This window comes from Miscanthus floridulus, chromosome 5 (genome assembly GCF_019320115.1).
Source record: "Miscanthus floridulus cultivar M001 chromosome 5, ASM1932011v1, whole genome shotgun sequence".
NCBI lineage: Eukaryota > Viridiplantae > Streptophyta > Magnoliopsida > Poales > Poaceae > Miscanthus > Miscanthus floridulus.
The window spans coordinates 7,480,023-7,497,051 of record NC_089584.1 but is presented as its reverse complement, the minus strand read 5'-3'; positions in this window follow the sequence as shown (position 1 = coordinate 7,497,051).

Here is a 17,029-nt window from a genome sequence, read left to right as displayed (position 1 = left end):
CTCCTGAACCTCGGAAAAGACGACATCTACATCCATGACATCTCGCTGGACAAGATGGAGTAGAGGAAAGGAGAGCAGAGGCAACAGCCACAGAGATGGATCATGATGCCTCTGCTCCACAAACTCAAGACACAACCACGACTACCAAGCCTAAGAGGAAACAAGGGGATAGAAAAAGAAATATATATCCAGATAAGGCATGCTATATGATAACAGAGGTCAGGCCAGCAGGGGAGATCCTTGAGCCAAAGGAATTAAGAGGAAAATTCTGTAATGCGATCGGGGCCCTAGTAAGAGATAAATTGAACCCAGCAATCCCTAATTGGAAAGAGGTAACAGAGAACACAAAGAATGCACTATGGGATAGGCAGCTGAAGGTCAATTTTAGATTTCCAGAGGGTAAGCATGAATTGGTAAAAAAATGCTATCAGGATGATGGGAGAGTCATTCTGACGTTAGAGGTCAGAGCTCAACATGAAGTATATCCAAAAGGGGTTAACTCCCTTCAATGAGTTCAGCAAAATAACTCCTAGTCAATGGGAGGAGCTCGTGGCTTAGAAGACTTCACTGGAGGCATTGGAGCTCAGTGCCCGTAACACCGAGCTGGCGAAGAGAAACAAACACCACCATCATCTAGGCCCCGGTGGCTACTATGCCAAGGAAGAGCAGTTTAGGAAGATGGACGAAGAGACCACAGCTGCTGGGAATATTGATGTGACGAGTTTGAAGGTACGCTCAAGGAATTGGATATATGCGAGGAGTACAGAATCATCCAGCAGTAATCTTAAGTTTGATAAGCCGGAGACCCAAGAGGCGGTATCAAGGATACTGAAATATGCTGAAGACAAGGAGAAGGACTCATTCAATCCTTCCAGAGAGAGGGATGAGCTTAGCCTTGGCTTGGGAAACAAGGAGCACATAGGCCGCACTAGGGGGCTAGGGAAAAGGATGACCTAGAAGGAAGGATTCGAAGAGGACAGGCACATGTACAAGAAACATGGCTGAGACCGAGAGACTAGTCTTGAGCTCCAAGTGAAGGCTCTAGTTGCGAAGGCACTGGAGGAGCAAGGACTGTCTATGGAGCCACAGATATTAGTGACGCCGCTAAGAGAACTGGCATTAGTTGACAGCCCTCCAAAAGTTCCTAGCAGCCAAGGTTCCACTATAGCCACAACCCCAGTCGATCGCATACGGGAACCAACTAGTTACACCTTGGCATTTCACAGCAGTCGGTAGAACACTATGATGGAGGTGGCAACGGGTGTGGCACATCCTTCCAGTGGCTTACACCACAATAATAAGATACCACCAGACTACACTAGGGTCGAGGTGCATATAGTGAAGCTTGAGTTCATGCAGTGGAGGATAGACTACGCAACTCCTAAGGGGCTGGCATTACTTGGAGATGTTATGGGGTAGTTCATCCTCTGGCACAAATAGGACATTATATTGACTCCTTTGCCGCCTCCCCCTCTCCCAAATTTGGAGCAAGTTGTTGAGGTCGGGGAGATATTTTCACCGTCTCGTGACCTCCACATTTCTGAGATGCCACATTCTTCCCCGCCTCCTAGCGAGCATGTGCCTGATGAGATGCCATAACCTTCTCTAGCTCGTACCGAGCAAGTGCATCATGAGATACCATAGTCTTCTCAACAAGCACAGCCGATACATGAACAACGAGTGCCTCCTGAAGAAGCTGCAGCACAAGAAGATGAGGACGTGCCTAAATGGGAACTTCAAAAGAAGCATCCAATCACCATAAGGCCAGTTTATGTTCCGGTCAAAGACGTCTCGTCGGTGTCCAAGTGGTATTCCCATGACCAGTTCAAGCCTGTGAACCAAGTTAAAAAAGTCCCATCACGGGGTTCTGAGGAGGCTGTCACTAGCAAACTCCACCAAATTGTAAAGCAGTATCCAAATGTTGATGCCATCAAATGGTCAAAGGATTGCCCAAAAACATATGAAAGAGGCAAGCCCTTCCTACCAAACCGGGACATCCAACGCCTACCACTTGGAATGAGAAGGTTCCATGATTGGTACTTGCATGTTCTCCCAATGAGCATAGATATCATACAAGCATGCTTCCCCACCGGCACATTTGGAAGCCCAGCCGGGAAAATTGTCTTTGACTTCAATGACATGCAAACATGCTTTCACCTAGGAGAAATGGAGATGAATCTAATTCGCACATGGTGCCTGTAAGCCTTGTCCTCCTGATATGATATGAATGTAATATTTGAATTTTGTTGTAACTAACCCACACTGTGATTTGTAGAATGCAAGTGCACATTGTCAAACAAATGCCAAGTGTGAAAGCTGGGTATGTGGACCCTCAAGCTATAGCCCAAACAAATTTCAATTACCCTAAATGGTGGACACTGGATGCCAAAGAGCTAGCTGCTGCAAAGACTCTTCGGGAGAAAGAGCACATCCGTACGGCGAAACTAAGGGAAGAGTCCCTTAAGGTTGCGGCATATATTGCCCTGGCTTTCAAAAATCTCCAACAATACTCTACTATATGGCTACCATACAACTTCGAGTAAGCTCAACTCTATACTTAAAGCTTTGTTCAATATATTTTATTCGATGCAAAAGAGCTTATTTAGTTCTATGATTAAATCCATGCAGCAATCACTGGATTTATATAGCCGTCGATGTTGGGAGGAGCATGGCATGGGTCTTTGATTCATTAGATAAGGACACGGTGACATACAAAGACTTCATATCGATTCTCAAGACGTATACATATCGACAATCCTCATTGGCTTATATGTTTATATACATACTTGTAATGTTCACTTTTGAATACTAACAAGTTGTATTTGCTAAAATAATTCGAACAGGGCATTTCGGTTCTATGTCACTAATCATCATAGAAGGCATGATCCAATAAGGAAGGAAAAGCTGGCTATAAAAACACTATGTGCGGTAAGTGTAACTTATTTCTTCAGTACTCCGTTACATGGCTGTCAAAAGCATTACTTAACATTTTTATATGCAAAACACACAGTGCCCCAAGCAGAAGCCTGGGAGTGTACATTGTGGACACTATATATGTTCTATGATGAGTAACACCGGTGCCTACAGGAGACACCCCTTAAGGGTAAGTTTGAACCTCTTCACCCGTAGTATAAAAACTTCGTAAATGGTATGAAATACTAAACCGAAACTTGTTCTCTTGTAGTGGAGAGAAGAGAAAGGAATGAAAAGAGACACATACAAGGATGACCAACTCTTAGAGCTCGTCGGTGACCTTTGCAACTTCATATTGGACCAGATTATACACGTTAGAGGCGCCTACCATGACCGAGAGTCTGAGTTAGGTACAAATCCTCAGTACCAACAACTTTGTGAGACTAAAAGGCTAGCTATAGGATGTTGATAACAATGTGTATGGAATTTATATATTTAATGATGGATTGTATATATTCTTGTGAATTGGACTTGTAATTGTAGTTTATAGAATACTCTTGTGCTTGTAGTCGCGGTCACGGGGCATTCGGCAACGCGAACGCGGTTCGGAACTTTGGTCGCGGGGCGTTCAGCAACGCGAACGCGGTTCGGAATGTTGGTCGCGGAGCGTTCGGCAACGCGAACGTGGTTCGGAACGTTGGTCGTGGGACGTTCGACAATGCGATTTTGAATTGTAAATTTAAATTTTTTTTGGCGGGAAAACATACTATAGGAGCGGTTCTAGATTGAACCGCCCCTATAAATACCTGTTTGTAGGGCGGCTGGTACTACAGCCTCCCCTACAAATCGATTTGTAGGGGCGGCTGGTAATACAAGCCGCCCCTACAAATTGATTTATAGGGGCAGCTGGTAATACGAGCCGCCCCTACAAATCGATTTGTAGGGGCGGCTGGTGGGGCGGTCTGGGAATCGCCCCTACAAATGCATGATTTGTAGAGACCCTTGCGTAGGGGCGGCTGGGCAAACCACCCCTACAAAGGGTTACCAGCCGCCCCTAGAAATGCTTTTTGTAGTAGTGTCAGGCTTAGGGTATTCAAAATTCATATATACTTCAGTTTGAATAGTCGTTGATGGATCTGTTGTGATGCCTGCCTGCCTTTTGCAGTGCACATCAAATAGTAAAGCTCGATCAGGTCAGTCTTCAGTGTTGCTGGTTGCGACAAGCGGCGGACTATCGCTAAGATTCATCGTGATGGGTACACGTGTTACGGTGTTAGGCACTAGTACAGAAAAGGTTTGTAGCAACGGCTCAATTTTTTTATAGGGGCGGCTGGGGATAGAGCCGCCCCTACAAATGGCACAGTAGGGGCGGCTCACTCACCAGCCGCTCCCAATGTTGCGATTTGTAGGGGCGACTCAATCACCAGTCGCCTCTACAAAAAGAAAAAAAAGAAAAAGAGATCACGATTTCCTATTCGGCTCACGATTTCCAGTTCGGCTCAAGATTTTCTGTCCGTTGATCCACGAACCCTAACTTCTTATCCCCTCCCCCCGACACCGCGAGCCACCACATGGCCCCACCGCGCGGCCCCCTACTGTGAGCACACCTCCCCGCCCCAACCTCTGGCGCGAGCGCGTCGCCCGCGCGCGATGACGTCCTCCCCATAGCCCTGCACCACGCCCTCTCCCCGTAGCCCCGCACCGCCGCACAAGGGCCGCTCAGTGCCGCGATCCAGCGAGCCTCGAGGTGCAGGCAGCTGATGTCGCGACGTGAGCAACAGGCTAGCCTCAACGCGATGACACCCTAGTGATGATGCGGTCGTCGGATCTCATTGAGGAGGATGTGGGTCGTCTTCCGCTAGGGCTGCGTCAATCTATGAATGGCGATGGCATCAAGGTATGAGTAGTATAGATCTATGATGACCTCTCTTCCTCACTTGCTTCCTCTCCAGCCACCGCACGCGCACCCCTCTCTCTGTCGCTGCCTCACTTGATTCCTCTCCGAGCCGCTGGCTGCACGCCGCGCCATGGCCGTGTCGTGCTCACCGCGCTAGGTTGCTACGATTTCCAGGGCATAACACTGATGTGGTGAGCTCCTACTTCTCATGGATGAATGCGTGAATCGAATTCGGGTATATTGATTGGAGATCTGGAGTTAGGGTTGCTGATCAGATCCATTTTAGAGTTGGAATGCGGTCATATCTGTGGTCTTCTCTTTGAATTTTTAGTTGTCGTACGTAGTTTTGGATATAATGATCGGGGATCTTGACTAATGGAATATACATTAATCTTGCATAATTTCTCTTGACTTCGTGGAGTATCTATGTTACGCACTAGTACTTGGCTGTTATGTCTATGTTTATATATACTCATGATTTTTGTAGCCTTCAATTGCATGGAGCTCACCTATTTCATAAATTCATTGTTTATTTAGATATGAACGTCTAATCAAAATGCTTCTCGTAGGTGCTTGTTACTATCTTGTTGACAACAAACTAATCAAAGTGCTAATGGATGCCAATTTTCTAATTTTATTTTTCTATTGCTCTCAGGTAACTTGAGTACCTGGCTAGAGAGTACCAAATCCAACTATATAACTTGGTTTGCTAATCAAAGCATCTTTCTTGAATGCAGTAATGATGGGAACAAAGTACTTCTATCTCAGTCCAGCCACCAGCTTCAGTATGCATCCGATCTCTAGCTTAAGCTAAATTATTACTGCTGCTGCCCTTCAATAGATATGTCATGTGCGACCTACTGAATTACGACGAGTTAATTAAATCTTTTTTGTCCAATCTTCGCTGCCACAAGCAAGCAGGTGCAGGCCACCGTCATGGCCACTGCCAGCAGCAGTCAGCAGACAGTGAGTACCATTCGTTCGCTTCAGTTTCTGCAGATTACGAATTCCGTTTTTAGTCTGCTTTAGTGCTACATTGACCTGATGTGTGACTGCAATTCTGCAAGTGGAAGGAATATTAGAAACTTCTGATTTTGTGATGTTCGATTGCTGGATCTAAGCGCCACTGATTTTGTTATTCTGTGGTCTTTCACATAAAAATCATAGTCACCATGAAATGTTATTACGATTACTGGAAAATTTAATAGATAAAATTTGTTGTTTCATTTATCTGGACTAAACTGTTCACCTAAAAGTCATGGAATATTTATTATAATCTGGTGTAAATAAATGTGTATTGCCATTGAGTTTCAGTACAGTCGTAGAAGAAGATAAGTCATGATGGAGTTGTGCATGAAAAATATATGTTTTGATCGAATTTGAATTGTAAATTTGAATTTTTTTGACGGAAAAAATATACTGTAGGGGCGGTTCTAGACTGAACTGTCCCTATAAACAAGTATTATAAGGGCGGCTGGTACTACGACCGTCCCTACAAATCGATTTATTGGGACGGTCTGGGAATCACCCCTATAAATACAAAATTTATAGAGACGGTATGATAGAGGTGGCTGGCCGAGCCGCCTCTATAAACCATCAGCCGTCCGCTTATTGTAGTAGCGAGGGTTTCAGTCATGCATGTATACTTTTCTTAAGTATGAATCGTTGAATCATCATTGGTGATATTTGCACATGATGATGACGTTGACGTTAATGACGTGCCACACAGACATGCATGCAGTCCCAACCGGGATGGTTCCTATGCAGCTTCCTTTTATGAATTTATTTATGTAGTTTTCTATGCTTTCATGCTATGCGCACATGGTGATGACGTTGACGTTAATGACGTGCCACACAGACATGCATGCAGTCCCAACCGGGATGGTTCCTATGCAGCTTCCTTTTATGAATTTATTTATGTAGTTTTCCTAAGATATATATATATATATATATATGTATGTATGTATGTATGTATGTATGTATGTATGTATGTATGTATGTATGTATGTATATACATATATATAGCTTAAGTTGCATTTGTCAAAACTGCAGCATATAGCTAGATTTCTTGCGCAAAGCGATATGATAGAGGTCTCATCACGTGCCCTAGTGTGAATCTCAGCCTTCTCAAATGTTCCTAAGTATTCAAATTATAATGTTTTGTTGCCTGACTTACTCTTTGTTCTGGCCAAGTTATGTATAAGCTGGCGAAAAAATATTTTGTATTTTGGAATTTGGACCACTTAACAAATAAACCATTTGATTCTTCTCAACAACGACTCAGGTGTCATCATCTACTACACATGTTGTGTTTTTTTTTTCAAAGATCTGCCAAGACCGGAGGCTTATATTAATAAGAAGGGAGCACACATACATGCGCGAGAGACGCAATATATGACTAAATGACTTGCTCGGCAAGGATTAACGACCAAGATGATGAGAAACCCTAGGGATTACTTACAACTAGAAAAGCAACGAGAAACAAAAGAAAAGGAACTACTTCGATCCTCCATTCAAAATTGCAAGTCATTTTCACTTTTTTTAAAGGCATTTTGACTTTTCTAAGTACATAGTCTTTGCTATACACCTAGATACACATTATGTCTATACATATAATAAAAACTATGTATCTAGAAAAGATATGCCTTACAATTTAGAACGGAGGGAGTACATACTATCATACTCCTCTACATGATGTTTTGTTAAGGGGCCAGGATCACTTAGCTTGCACCAAGTACTGTACTGGAAATCTCAAACTATCAGCATTTCTTAGAGCATCTACAACAACAGTATAAATAGCTAGTTCATAGCCTATTTTATTCAGAGAAGGAGAGAGAAAGATGAAAAGCAATAAAAAGCAACAAGCTAGCTCTTATAAAGAGATAAGCTAACACGCTATTTAATTTTTTATGTGAGCTTACTCGAATTTTTATACTTACATGTATTATGTTAGGCTACTCTTTTTTATCTTTTTTTTTAAACTATATGAGCTAGCGGTTTAAAAAACTATTGAAGACGCCCTAATTAAGGATGATGCGTGATATGTTAATTTCAATGATTTAAAGGCGCAGAAAATACCTTATGAAAAAAATATTTTTTATATAAAACACTAATATAGTCTAATAATATATATGTGCCACTGCAAATCTTCATACGAGTCGACCGACATGACTTGCACCGAAATTAATTGGCGCCAAATGTGTACGTGTGGAAATGGTATATATGATCCACTAAGTTTCCTTCAAGCTAGAAATTAAACCTCCATATTGCTGATGAATGCTGAAAATATTCCTTCTTTGCTTCCTTGTATATTTTGGCCACTCAAACCTGCTGACGCATGCACACGAAATATATAGGAGACCACTGGCGACATACGCGTAATGACACGCTGACAGCATGCAAGCAAAAATTGATTATAATGTTTAGGATGAAAAACATGTTGTAATAATGATTGGTTAACACACACCAGAATCTCGTACAAGGCCATCGTGTCACGCTGAAATATTTGATCGCTGTTGAAGAAAATTGTGCCTGGGTAGGTTGAAATTTATTCTCTCTTTTGCGTAAGCGAGTAGCCAGCTTTGCCGCCGACGTCCCTTTTGATTTGATTTTCTTCGGGTCATTTTTCACGTAGATCTTTGCGGCACAGTATATTGTACTTTTGCGTAGACTACACCGAATAATGCCATAATAATAATCCGCCTATAGAGAAATTTCTTGTGCAGTTTGCATTTTAGAGTACGTAGACATATAGGGCATGCATGTCATGCTGGCCGGGTGACTCCTGATGAGGCTGCCTTTGTCAATCATGCATGGGGATCAGATTATATATATATGGGGTCTTTATTCCAATATCCGTTTGGATATGCAATACGAGTTCAACTAGTTTCTTGGATGATATTTGAATATGACTGCCTACGTTTTCGCATGTGGCTACTTTGGGTTTATGGAGGCCGGCAGGGTGTCTGCTTCCGATTCAGTGCCTGCGCGCGTTATTGGCACTTCATGGAGGCGGGCGTCCTGGCCGCCGACGTCCGTCAGTCATCTCTCTCGGATTCGTATTATTAGAGCCTATTTGGATCCTATTAATTGAAACCAATATCTAGAAAGTGATTTATATTTTATTATTAAATTACTTTTCAATTTCTCTAAATTTGATTCCTGAGAACTAAATAGGGCATTGGTATACTTGAGGCACACCGCACAATACATATTTGTAGCTACATCGTCTGACTCCTATGACTGGTTAGAAGGGAAATACTACAATGTGAAAGCAGATACAGATCTGCGATACCAGCTCATAATTAAGCAAGAAAGTCAAACTGGCTCAGGACCAGGTGTGTGTGTATGGTAAAGATGAATTTCCTTTTACTTATTACTAACAAATATACACATGCATTGCAACGAAATTTACAGCTTGTTGTTGCGCGGTCACCTAAATGATTTTGTGGCTGTGAGATTTATGCAATGATCGTCATCTGTCTAATACGTTTTGGAATCAAACTTAGTGTCTGTCACTTGACGCGTTCAGGAATTAGCACTAGTGCAATACACATTTACACATACGGTCAAATTAGATTTCCAGAGGTGGAGATATGTAGCCCGCCTCTGCCACCACGTCACTATTAATGAAAAGCTACAGAGGCGGGTTGCGTGCCCCCCTCTGAAAATCAGGAAAAAAAACAGCTCCATCTGGAACATGCCACGGGCTGCCACCATTTCCACACGGGGCACACTACTACAGAAACGTTTTTAAGGGGCAGCTCATAACCCTTTGAAGGGGCGGTTTGGTCAGCCGCCCCTACTAAACCGTCTCTATAAATCATGCATTTGTAGGGGCGGTTCTCAGGCCGTTCTTCAAAATCTATTTGTAGGGTCGGCTGTAGTACCAGTCGTCCCTATAATACCTGTTTGTAGGGGTGGTTCATTCTAGAACCGCCCCTACAGTACGTTTTTCCGCAAAAAAAAAATCAAATTCGACCAGAACACTGTTTGTTTCCGCGTATTCCATGCAGCGTTCGCGTTGCAAAACGCCCCGCGACCAACGTTCCGAACCGCGTTCGCGTTGCCGAACGCTCTGTGACCAACGTTCCGAACCGCGTTCGCATTGCCGAACGCCCCGTGACCAGCGTTCCGAACCTCTTAGACTACAAGCACAAGAGTATTATATAAACTACAATTACAAGTCCAATTCACAAGAATATATACAATCCAACATTAAATAGACATAATTCACAAGGTAAAACCAATGCCAAATTCCATACACATTGTTATCAACGTCCTAGAGCTAGCCTTTCAGTCTCACGAAGGTGTTGGTACTGAGGATTACTACCTAAGTCAGACTCTCGGTCATGGTAAGCGCCTTTGACGTGTACAATCTGGTCTAATATGAAGTTGCAAAGGTCACCGACGAGCTCTAAGATTTGGTCATCCTTGTATGGGTCTCTTTTCATTTCTGTTACTTCTTTCCACTACAAGACAACAAGTTTCAGTTTAATATTTCATACCATGTACGAAGTTTTTATACTACGGGTGAAGAGGTTCAAACTTACCCTTAAGGGGTGTCTCCTGTAGGCACTGGTGTTACTCATCATAGAACATATATAGTATCCACAATGTACACTCCCAGGCTTCTGCTTAGGGCACTATGTGTTTTGCACATGAAAATGTTAAGTAATGCTTTTAACAGCCATATAATGGAGTATTGAAGAAGTAAGTTACGCTTACCGCACATAATGTTTTTATAGCCAGCTTTTCCTTCCTTGCTGGATCATGCCTTCCGTGATGTGTAGTGACATAGAACCTAAATGCCATGTTCGAATTATTTTAGCAAATATAACTTGTTAGTATCCAAAAATGAACGTTACAAGTATGTATACAAACATATAAGCTAATGAGGATTGTCGATATGTATACGTCTTGAGAATCGATATGAAGTCTTTGTATGTCACCGGGTCCCTATCTATTGAATCAAAGACCCATGCCATGCTCCTCCCGACATCGACGGCTATACAAATCCAGTGGTTGCTGCATGGATTTAATCAAGAACTAGATAAGCTCTTTTGTATCGAATAAAATATATCGAACAAAGCTTTAAGTATAGAGTTGAACTTACTCGAAGTTGTATGGTAGCCATATAGTAGAGTGTTGGAGAATTTTGAAAGCCAGGGCAATGTATGCTGCAACCTTAAGGGACTCTTCCCTTAGTTTCGCCGTACGGATGTGCTCTTTGTCCCGAAGAGTCATTGCAGCAGCTAGCTCTTTGGCATCCAATTTTCACTATTTAGGGTAATTAAAATTTGTTTGGGGCTATAGCTTGAGGGTCTATATACCCGGCTTTCACACTTGGCATTTGTTTGACAATGTGCACTTGCATTCTACAAATCACGGCGTGGGTTAGTTACAACAAAATTCAAAGATTACATTCATATCATATCGGGAGGACAAGGACTTACAGTCACCACGTGCGAATTAGATTCATCTCCATTGCTCCTAAGTGAAAGCATGTCTGCATGTCATTGAAGTCAAAGACAATTTTCCCGGCTAGGCTTCCAAATGTGCCGGTGGGGAAGCATGCTTGTATGAGGTCTATGCTTGTTGGGAGAACACACAAGTACCAATTATAGAACCTTCTCATTCCAAGTGGCAGGCGCTGGATGTCCCGGTTTGGTAGGAAGGGCTTGCCTCTTTTATATGTTTTTAGGCAATCCTTTGACCATTTGATGGCATCAACATTTGGATACTACTTTACAATTTGGTGGAGTTTGCTAGTGACGGCCTCCTCAAAACCCCATGATGGGACTTTTTTAACTTGGTTCTCAGGCTTGAACTGGTCATGGGAATACCACTTGGACACCGATGAGACGTCTTTCATCGGAACATAAACTGGCCTTATGGTGCTTGGATGCTTCTTTCGAAGTTCCCATTCAGGCACGTCCTCATCTTCTTGTGCATCACCTTCTTTAGGAGGCATTCGTTGTTCATATATCGGCTGTGCTTGTTGAGAAGACTATGGCATCTCATTATGCACTTGCTCGATACGAGCTGGAGAAGGTTGTGGCATCTCATCAGGCACATGCTCACTAGGAGGCGGGGAAGAATGTGGCATCTCTGGAATGTGGTGGTCACGAGACGGTGAAAATATCTCCCCGACCTCAACAACTCACTCCAAATTTTAGAGAGGGGGATGCGGCGAAGAAGCAGTCAATATAATGTCCTGTTTGTGCCAGAGGATGAACTGCCCAATAACATCTCCGAGTAACACTAGCCCCTCAGGAGTTGCGTAGTCTATCCTCCACTGCATGAACTCGGGCTTCACGGTATGCACCTTAACCCTAGTGTAGTCTGGCGGTATCTTATTATTGTGGTGTAAGCCACTAGGAGGATGTGCCACACCCATTGCCACCTCCATCACAGTGTTCCGCCGGTCGCTGAGAAACACCAAGGTGCAACTAGTTGGTTCCCGTATGCGATCGACGAGGGTTGTGGCTGCAGTGGAACCTTGGCTGCTAGGAACTTTTGGAGGGCTGCCAACTAATGCCAGTTCTCTCGGTGGCATCACTAATATCCGTGGCTCCGTAGGCAGTCCTTGCTCCTCTAGCACCTTTGCAACTAGAGCCTTCACTTGAAGCTCAAGATTGGTCTCTCAGTCTCTACCATGTTTCTTGTACATGTGCCTATCCTCTTTGAATCCTTGCTTCTAGGTCGTCCTTTTCCCTAGCCTCCTGGTGCGGCCCATGTGCTCCTTGTTTCCCAAGACAAGGCTAAGCTCGTCCCTCTCTTTGGAAGGATTGAATGAGCCCTTCTCCTTGTCTTCAGTATATTTCAGTATCCTTAATACTGCCTCTTGGGTCCCTGGCTTATCAAACTTAAGATTACCGCCAGATGATTCTGTACTCCTCGCATATATCCAATTCCTTGAGCGTACCTTCAAATTCGTCACATCGATATTCCTAGCAGTTGTGGCCTCTTCATCCATCTTCCTAAACTGCTCTTCCTTGGCATAGTAGCCACTAGGGCCTAGATGATGGTGGTGTTTGTTCCTCTTCGCCAGCTCGGTGTTACGGGCACTGAGCTCCAATGCCTCCGGTAAAGTCTTTTGAGCCACAAGCTCCTCCCATTGACTAGGAGTTAGTTTGCCGAACTCGTTGAAGGGAGTTAACCCCTTTTGGATATACTTCATGTTGAGCTCCGACCTCCAATGTCAGAATGACTCTCCCATCATCCTAAAAGCATTTTTTACCAGTTCATGCTTACCCTCCGGAAATCTAAAATTGAGCTTCAGCTGCCTATCCCATAGTTCATTCTTTTTGTTCTCTGGTACTTCTTTCCAGTTAGGGATTGCTAGGTTCAATTTATCTCTTGCTAGGGCCCCGATCGCATTACAGAATCGTCCTCTTAATTCCTTCGGCTCAAGGATCTCCCCTACTGGCCCAACCTCTGTTATCACATAGCATGCCTTATCAGGATATAGATTTTGTTTTCTATCCCCTCATTTCCTCTTAGGCTTAGTAGTCATGGTTGTGTCTTGAGGTTGTGGAGCAGAGGCATCGTGATCCGTCTCTGTGGCTATTGCTTCTGCTCTCCTTTCCTCTACTTCGTCTTGTCCAGCGAGATGTCACAGACGTCGATGTCGTCTTTTCCAAGTTTTAGGAGGGACCTGTATATACGATAGGTCAAAGTGTTAGCAGAGGTAACACAACCAAAGCTTTAGCAAAATTTACAAGCTAAGGCTTTTTCCCTACCTCCTTGTTCGGGTCAAAATCCTTGTCCAAATCTTCCTCCGTTGGCCTCCTTCTATCTTCACATGGGAAAGGATCCTCGGGACTTACATATCCCTCTTCTGAGTCATCATCATCATCATCCTCTTCTTCTTCGCCTTCATCAGCCTCTCCTGCTCTTCCTTCTGCTCCCCCTTGCTCCCCGTCACACTGCTCCTGAGTAAGCATCACTTCTAGATCTTTTTCTAACTCGTTATCGAACTGCTCCTGAGTAAGCTGGTCCTCTAGTACTTGCTCCTCATAGGTTGGCTGCTCGTCATGCTCGGGGCATTGGGCTGCACTGTCTGGTGTCCGTGATATTATTTTGCGCTTTGTTCTAATAGATGCAAGATAGTATGCTTTAGGTACGCGAGAAGGTATAAGAAATCAAAAAGGTCTATAAACCAAAGTAGTCCTATAAAACAACAATATATAAAAAATGAGTAGTAGCAGTAGTAGAGGCCTCAGAAATATGTCAATCATCATCTGATCTTGAACTTGGAGCATCAAGGCATCATAACAGAGAAGAGAAGAGAAGGTAATGTAGGGGTGGCTGCTAATGATGACAAGTTCCTCATAAGTTCTTGATCACCAACTCATATTCCATATAATGTATGGACTTAGACAATTTCATCATCGGCAAAACAAAGAAGAGGAGAAGAGAGGGGAGTAGTGGTAGGAGTAGTAAGAGGAGTAGTAGTAGGAGGAGTAGTAGTAGCAGCAGCCACTACACACCAGCAGTATATAAGCAAAAAAACAGAGAAGGAGTAGTAGTAGGAGCAGGAGGAGTACTAGTAGGAGTAGTGGTAGGAGTAGTAGTAGTAGTTAAGTAGAAGAGAGTAGATGTGCATATCATCACCGACAAAGCTGCTGTTTGTCAAAAAATAGAGAGGGGGCTGCATATATGGTCAGCAATAGATAAGAGAGGAGAGCACACTGCTACTATGGTCAACAACAGAGAAGAGAGAAGAGAGCACCAACAAGTAGTAGGAGTAGCACTAGAAGAGAGAATAGAGCAGTAGCACGAAAGCCCTTTGCCTCAGATTTCAAGTCACATTATTAATCACATGAGAGAGAGAGGGAGGAAGGTTCTAGAAAAATCTTAGATTGCATTCTTAGTTGGCCTAGAACTACTAGGTCCTCTCCCAAACTAAAAAAAGACAACTCATAGTAGAGTAGTAAATACAGGAAAGCAGAGTAGTAGTAGTTAGGTAGTAGTAACTGCATAGCAAAGCAAGCAAAAGAGAGGAATGGAGTATAGTACAAAGTAGTAGCAGTAGTAAGAGAGCAGTAGCATGGGTAAGAGAGCAACAGTAGCATAGTAAACTGACCATAACTGGAGATTTACAAATCCAAATGACATACAACAAGACAATTTGGAAATCTTATGAAATTACCTAAAATTCATTTTCAGACCTCAAGGTATGATTCTAACTTTTACCAGGTCAAAATCACTTAACAACAGAAATTTATCTTTACAAAACAGAGAACAGCCAAAACTGGACTCAAACTGAGAACAGCCATATCTCCTAAACTACTTGGCCAAATGCCACCAAATTTTAACACAAGCTAGTTTAGTAAGTTAACTACAACTTTGGTATTCACGTGATTCACAGCAAACACCATTATCAAAGCCTAATTCATCAAGTGCTAGAAACTGTCTAGAATTATAAAAATGCTAAAATTAAATATTTACTTATGTGCCAAACATGATTTCTGACCAAACTAAGTGCATCACAAGTTCACAAGTGATATAAGATCACCAGAAAGTAAGCTGTTCACCACCAATTCATTTCTTTTAATGCCTTTCTTTCTGCGTCAGCCTGAAGAACAGATATGGATCTACGCACCTACAATCTCTATTGCTCTAAGAAAAATATTATGTGGACACTGTAGATAGAACAATCTAGCAATAAGCATCTAAGACTAGCCCATACAAGTAAAAAGATCAATCATCATCAACACATATCCATGGGGCTGGCGGCTCAATCAATCATCATCAAACCCTAACAAGGGCAATGGGCTGAGGAGAAGGGGACGGAGGAGGGGATGAGACCGAGGAGGAGACAGAGGACATACCTGTATCAAGCGCGAGCCGTCTTGGTGTGCACTCGGCGCGTGACCCACGGTTGGACGAGCGCGCGCGTCCGGCACGTGAGGTCGTAGGAGGCCGCCCACACCCACCCAGCCACTATCGCCAGTGCCGCCACCTGCCACCTGGTCAGGCTTGCACCCGTGCCTACGCTCGCGCCCAAACCCATGACCCACCACCACCACCTGGTCGTAGATGAGGGAACGAGGAGGTGTACGACGCGCCAGGCGGAGGTGGAGGGCGGCGACCGGCAAGGAGGCGAGGAGGACACCGCATGCCAAACCCTAGGCTACCGTTCGCGCCGCTACGACCCGCTGCCTTGCGTCGCATGAAGGAAGGTGAGTGGTGGAGGACCAGGAGGAGGAGGAGGACAAGGGTGGCTACCACCACGCGGAGGGCCGCCCACCATCGAGGAGGACAAGGGTGACTTGGGCAGCCTGACGGCGTCGGGAGGAAAAAAAGAGCGCCCAACACATTTTCACCAATGCTCCCTTGTTTTTAATACTTAGGACGATTTGTAGGGGCAGTTTCTGAACTAGCCGCCTCTAAAAATGCATTTTTAGGGCGGTTCCTGATCCAGCCGCCCCTACAAATTCATTTTAGGGGCAGATCCTGATCTAGCCACCCCTATAAATACATTTCTATTTTATTAAATTATTAATTCTGTATTTTTTAAATCACAAAAACACAAAGTAAATGTATATAATATTTTGTATTATTCTATATATGCACAAATATATATAAAAACAATTGTAGTCATAAAAGTTGTAAACATAACTCAATCTTGTCATGTGACTACAATTTGAATTTTAAAAATTTGAATTTTAAAACTTTGACTATAATTTTAGGACATTGAATGACCTAAAATGAAAATATTGTAAACATAAAAGTTGTATAACTCATCAGCATATACAACTTTTATTTTGATCATCTTGTCATGTGACTTTGTTTAAACGATTCAAAATTTAAAATTCAAACAATTTCAACTTGAAACAATATTTTGAAAGAGTAAATGATTTCGGCTAAAAACTTATGAATACCAAAGTTGTAGAACTCATCAATATGTACAACTTTTATTTTGATCATCTTTTCATTTGACCAAATTTAAACAGTTGAAATTTTGAATTTCAATAAATAACAACTTCAAACAAGATTTTGAAACCCTAAATGATTTCGACAATAAAAGTCATGAACATAAAAGTTGTTGAACTCATCACTATCTACAACTTTTATTTTGGCACTTCTTCATGTGCTAAAGTATTAGTAAATATTGTTCATAAATTCACATATGACTCATAGTTTTATGAATTATACGAGAGACATGTTGATTTATGAATGATGTTTACTGTCACTTTGTTAGATGAAAAA